Consider the following 6,600-nt stretch of genomic DNA (forward strand, 5'->3'; position numbering starts at 1 on the left):
GACTATTTGTTTTAGAATCGCCCCAATAAAATACCATCGACAATGTTAAAAATACTTCACACAATTACGTTCTCCGGCGGCGGAGCAAGCGCATCTTTTAAAATTGCCCTTGCCAGCTTCAAGTTGAACGGTCGATGCATTATCCGAGCCTTCCGCAACACCGGAAGCTTCGCGATTGTAAATAAACGCGCAATGCAATATGGGATGCGGAGTACGCATAGTCTTTAGCACAGGCTTTTTAAATTGTTGACGCACTTGCCGCATGGCTTTATGTACGCGTGCACGATTAGACTGCACAGCTGGTAACGAGACCACATGCATCGTACGGTATGTGTACTAGGCGGTGTAAGCGATCAGCTGGTGATTGTGACAGCTCTGCTTATTGACATCGTCGAGTCGGAGTGCGAGATGGATAAGCAGCGAAGCCATATCCTACATGTATAAATTTAAATATCTGGAAAGCTAAAATCAAGTAACTTTTAATTTACGATAAGCACAGTTTCAAATTGCCAAGAGCGTCTCTTTTTCAATACCATGGTTTTTCCATACTTCACCATGTGCAATATCTAATGCACACATTTCCCCTTTGGGATATCACAATTCTGTGATATAGTAATTCTAATTGCTCAGCCTCAGGAAATAAATCTGTTCACAGCACATACGATGTGCGAGTCTTTTATCCTCACAGTCGCTGTCTTAGCTTGTCAAAACGGAGCCTTAATAATCCAAAATCCCTTCGCTTATAGTTGTGAATTATAACTTTTTAATTTCTTTCTTGAAGAGGGGTAAATATCAGACAATAAATCATCAAACAAGGCTCAATCTAAAAAAAAAAGGAGGACGCCGTGCGCTTGAGTGTGGTACTTGCATGCTGTTAGCTAGCCAGTTAGAGCTCACGTTCTCTGCCAGAGCTCTGGGTGAGAATTCTATCAGTAATGGCCTAAGTGATGGTGATTTTTCTGTTTCAGATAGAGTTTAGATTTCATGTTACTTTTTGAAAACTGTCAAAACACTTTATGATTTCTTCATTGTGATTAATATTTAAGTTATTAATGAATACATTTTCACCGAATTTAGACTCTCCCAGAATGAAAGGCATTTTCTGTGGAGATCTGCGTTTTCAAAATAACTTGCGAAAACTTAAGGTACATGAACCTACAATACATGTACATATAGCCTGTGGCTATGCGTTGGAATTTGAATAGACTGAGTAAGATATTGATTTCATTCCTTTAACATAATTTATATGCAATCCAAGTGCATCATAGTCACAATCACACACAAACACTCACCCACACCCGTGATTCTAACCATGAAAAAAAAACTATTTTTTTTCTAAATTTATTATTTGATCTGAATTCTCTTTCTCCATCTCTCCCTCTCTCCTTTATGTTTATTTTATTTAGATTTTTTTTTTGGGGGGTTCATGGTTCTTAAAGATGAAAAATAAATAAGCCCATATGTGTGTGTGGTTGTAAAGGGGATGTGGAGGGTGTCAAAACACACTTAGACATTTAAATCTGATTTCTTAAATGTTTGAATAAGCCAATGAAGTCTTGGGGCCTCGATTGGCTCAAATCTGAAGTGTGTGAAGCTGAAGGCAACTGTGGGATCACTGTTGATTATTGTAAGGCCTGTAGGGCATTCCCCCACCACAGGGAGCAAAAAAAATGTTCTGAGCTGTTAGGCGTCACAGTGAGTCTCGTAATGTCAAAAGGTAATTGCTGATAAGCGATAAAAAAAGTAGCCCCATGAATTTGAAAATAACCCCAAGATATTCAGTGGTAGCCCCAATGTAAAAAAAAAAGTAGCCCCGAAAAATTAATTCCTACCCTGTCTTAATTAAATGTTGTCCATAACAAACGCACCCACCTTCATGACACTAATTTTGACTTTATTCTCGATTCAAAGTAGTGAAGTTCCCTGGGTAATTTAAAAGAGACGCCAAGCATACTCGGTAATATTTTGTTACCGAGCGGAAGACAAAGAAATCAAGATGGCGACGTAAACACGGCCGTAAGCTCTTCCAATCTTTTCATAACAAATCTCTCGTTTTTCTAATTCTTCTTCTTTAAAAATGAAATCAATATCGCAGAAATGTTGGAAATAAAGTTGGACCCCACGTACATGTTTTAGGGCTGGATCTTTTAGGGAAAGTACAATTCTCGGGGGCGAAAGTTTCTGGTTTTGTACCCGTATGTAGCCTGGGGCGTTTTGGGAATCGCAAAATATTTGTTTTAATCGATAAATATCATATAAATTACTTTATGATATTTATCAACCGAAACAAATATTTTACGTATCGTGATTTTTATTGACAAATGCAAATATTTTTTAAATCTAAGTTGCAGCTCTGCACGCGTGTTACCACGTGTGTATCTAGGTATCAATAACAAAAGAAATCAAAATGGAGTAAACAGACGGGGTAAGTGAACGCTCTTGCTCTTAACTTCTTTCAATTTTTATCACTAGTGAATGAAAAGTACTAAAGAATGCTTAAAATGGGAGTAAACATAAAACTTGCCCATGTACATAACTTTGGGCGAAAAACTAAAACTAAAATTAGTGATTTAGGTCTAGGTTCAACACGGGTAATCCTGTCCGCTACGGAAAGGCATGTAAAGCAAATCCAGGCGTTTGTGGGGAGTGACTCCATACGTACAGTATACAGGCCTCGAAATAGGATTTGGGGGGGGGGCAAGGTCACTTTTTTGAGGGGCACTTTTTCACTGAGGCCAGGCAGCAGAGGACACCAAGGCCATTCAGAGGGGCACCAAGGCCACTTTTTAAGGGGCATGTAATAAATTATTTGTAGGTGTTACAGTTTTGCGGCGTGGGGGGCTTTCCATAGTCGATGTTATAAATCAGATTCATTACCAAACCACATTATTTACTTAAGAAAAAATGAACTTTAATAGTCTGACAACACTCACTGTATAAGGTTTTAAAAGAAAGTTTCATTATTCTTCAGAATCACTTCAGGACAGGATAACACATCATTGCATTGCTTTGAGTCTTGAATTTGACATCCAACATGTAACATGTACATATTAACAAATCAAGTAGAAGAACCTCTGGTAGTGTACTTGTACGGATATATCGGAGGGAGGGGGGGGGTGTTTCATAAAGCTGTTCGTAAGTTACGAACGACTTAACGCACGACTGGTAATACCTTCTTGAGCTACATGTAATTAAATGTGAATCTGATTAGCACCCAAGAAAGTATCACCGGTCGTTCGTAAGTTGTTCGTAACTGACGAACAGCTTTATGAAACACTCCCATTCAAAGTACTGTACTTACGCATCGCGCGCGCTCGCCAGGACAGTACAGCGCGCGCGACATTTGTGTAGTACACATACGGAGCTCGCGCTCATCCATTATGCTGCAGCTTACATAGCATATGTAAAGCGCGCTAGCGGCCGGCCGGCCGGCCAGCTGTGTATAGCTAGCTCATCGTTCGGCGGGGCCCACCATCATACAGGAATGTTTGTTACGGGGCCTTCGGTCGTCGGCTTTACCTTATTTGGTTTAGTAACTGGTACGACCCTAACCCAGGGAACTCCCACCCGCTACGCGGGCGGAAGCCCAGGCACAGTGAACAATTGTGTACAACGGATAGCGGAGCATGAACGTAGCGGTCGTGTACATTTTTGCTTATTACATGACGTCATCCAGCCACTGCCGAGAACCAATTTATGAATGAAAGTACAGTAAGCATGCGCAGTGCAAGCCTTTTATTTCCCCACACAGAATTCCACCAAAACAAGTGTGCAATTCCCTATCACCTCGTACCAAAATCGACCTAGAATTTCACTTTCCTATATTTTATATAAATTATGAAAGGTATTCTCGGAGGATCTATTTTCTCACCGATACCACACAGGTAAGCAAATTTCGATTACTTCTTGCTTTTCCGTCAAAATCTTACGAATTAGCGTCTATATGCCATCGTGTTCGTTGGAATTTGTAGAGTCTATCGCAACATGCACAAAGTCAATTGGCTTCCGGGTTTCGGAGCGTCGCGTGAATGAAATTGCAGAGTTTCAATAATTTTTGATCGATACCGGAGCGATCCGATCACGAACCAAGACCATTTACTGCGTACACAATGTGACCGGAATCGTTATCGCTATCGATACTTCCGCACGCATTCCGAAGGAATTATTTTTGGGACCACCTGGTCATGACATGATCTGAGCGATTGACCAATCAGCGGTCTTCGAATCGCTGTGCGGAGACGATCTATCAGTTGTACACAGTCTATGGACAATTGTTCGTTGTGCCAGGATCTTACATGTAAAGGCATACTCACCTAACAAGTGTGAAGTATGGTCAAAATAATTCTCCGAATAAATAAATAGTTAAAACAGAAATCAAGCACTTACCACGATTATATGGATGATGGTCTAACGAGTGGCAGTTTTTCTGACATCTGGGCACAGACTCATAGAGTCATAGACTGCACTGGAACCTCAAAAAACGAAAAGTTCTCTCCTTCTACCCGTTTCGATCGGCCATATTGTTACAATTCATAACAAAAATGGTCGATCGAGACGGGGAAGGAGAGAACTTTTCGTTTTTTGAGGTTCCAGTCTGTGCCCATTGCAGATGTCAGAAAAACTGCCACTCGTTAGATCATCATCCTTATATTTTTTTATAGGCAGTGTATACAGCCACACGCGTGTCTTTACCATCCAGCCACACGCGTGTGGTTATATCCAGAACACCTATCTGTGGATACCGCCACACGCCGCCAGTAATAACAGTATTTCTTTAAATTGTTTCAATTTCATTCTCACCGTCTTCTTTCCTTGCTTTTCTTGTCTTGTTACAAAAGGCCGCCTGTTAAATAGCAAATTTCCACACTTTTTCTACTTGTGCCGATTCTCTACTGACTCTAGGCTATGTGCGCGTACGTGCGTACGTACGAAACCCAAACTGTGTATGTCTACTACTGCGCTAACGCTGTATGGGTCTGCCACCGCGAAGGAAGCCAGAATCGACACAAGTAGAAAAAGAGAATTTGCTGTTATTAACAGACGACCGTTTGTAACAAGACAAGAAAAGCAAGGAGAGAAGACGGTGAGAATGAAATTGAAACGATCTAAGGATATCAAAGGGGTTTAGAATGTAAGAATTTAATGAAGAAATGAGGTTATTTTGATCGTGATATAGACGGTCAGACCTACATACGTGTTTTACTGTTATTACTGGCGGTGTGTGGCGGTATCCACAGATAGGTGTTCTGGATATAACCACACGCGTGTGGCTGGATGGTAAAGACACACGCGTGTGGCTGTATACACTGCCTTTTATTATCGTGGCAAGTGCTTGATTTCTGTTTTAACTATTTATTCGGCATGTTCGGAGAATTATTTTGACCATACTTCACGCTTGTCAGGTGAGTTTGCCTTTACACGTAAGATCCTGGGCTCCCGCCAGCTACGCGGCCTCGAGTTCCCTGGCCTGGGTTAGTACGACCCCACCGTCTACAGACTACACCTCCGACCTCGCGCAATTTGGCATGATTTGGGGCGCTAATGCAGTTTCGCACCGGCCGATTACCAGCACACCTAATCACCAATACTTGTTCCCAAATGTCATGACAAGTCTCTCAGTCACATTTCGATGTCAATATATCCACCACTTTTCAAAATATTGTGATCGGGAATGGCAGTATTTCGGCTTCGATATCAACGTCGTTGATCGACACGGCGTAGACATCGCTTCGCGGATCGCTTGGATTCACCGTGCACCGTAATGTTGATATGAACTAAAGTTAGCAACCAAATCATGCGAAAATGTGGCTAACAAACTGCCAGCATGCAGCATGCGAATCTATGTTCGCATGATTTGGTTGCTAACTTCAGTTCATATCAACATTACGGTGCACAGTGAATCCAAGCGATCCGCGGAGCTATGTCTACGCCGTGTCGATCAACGACGTTGAGATCGAAGCCGAAATACAGTCATTCCCCATCACGATATTTTGAAAAGTGGTAGATATCTTGACATCGAAATGTGACTGAGAGACTTGTCATGACATTTGGGAACAAATATTGGTGATGAGGTATGCTGGTAACCGGCCGGTGCGAAACTGCATTAGCGCCCTGATTTGGACTCTATTCTCTGAGCACGAAGTGTTGGGGACAAAAAGGACATTCTTTATAATACATTTTAGTTTTGTTTTATCATCCCCTCCAATTCGACCCTAAACACGTAGTTTTCCTAGCGAAATAGATCCCTTTTTTCATTATTTTTGTGTTTTTGACACCCTAAAACAGTAAAAGGCTTAATACGGTACTAGTATATGTTGCTAGGCCTACACATGTGAACGATGAACGTCCATTGTGCAATCGAAATTTATGACTAGACTATAACTAATCAGATATCATCAAAGAAGCAATTATAAACGAAAGAGTATAATTCCATATACATCATTGAATGATAATTCAGAAATTTATCTAATATAAATTGTGGTTCAAACTTACGATTAATTTGATAAAATGCGATTTTATTCGGTGCACCGAATCAATTTTGGTCTGCAGTTGACATCCACGTTTGTCGATGTGTAATGTAGGATATTAGAAATATTAAAA

General features: G+C 41.0%; 1 protein-coding gene across 1 annotated transcript in view; it reads right to left on the reverse strand.

Moving 5' to 3' along the window:
* Positions 1 to 6,600, reverse strand: part of LOC121410179 (nascent polypeptide-associated complex subunit alpha-like) — a 31,460-nt gene extending 24,860 nt beyond the window's left edge. The window contains exon 1 of the mRNA XM_041602091.1: positions 6,493 to 6,600. The gene's annotated coding sequence lies outside the window, so the exon portion shown is untranslated. The remainder of the gene's footprint in view (positions 1 to 6,492) is intronic.

This window comes from Lytechinus variegatus, chromosome 3, assembly GCF_018143015.1.
Source record: "Lytechinus variegatus isolate NC3 chromosome 3, Lvar_3.0, whole genome shotgun sequence".
In the NCBI taxonomy this organism is placed as follows: Eukaryota; Metazoa; Echinodermata; class Echinoidea; order Temnopleuroida; family Toxopneustidae; genus Lytechinus; species Lytechinus variegatus.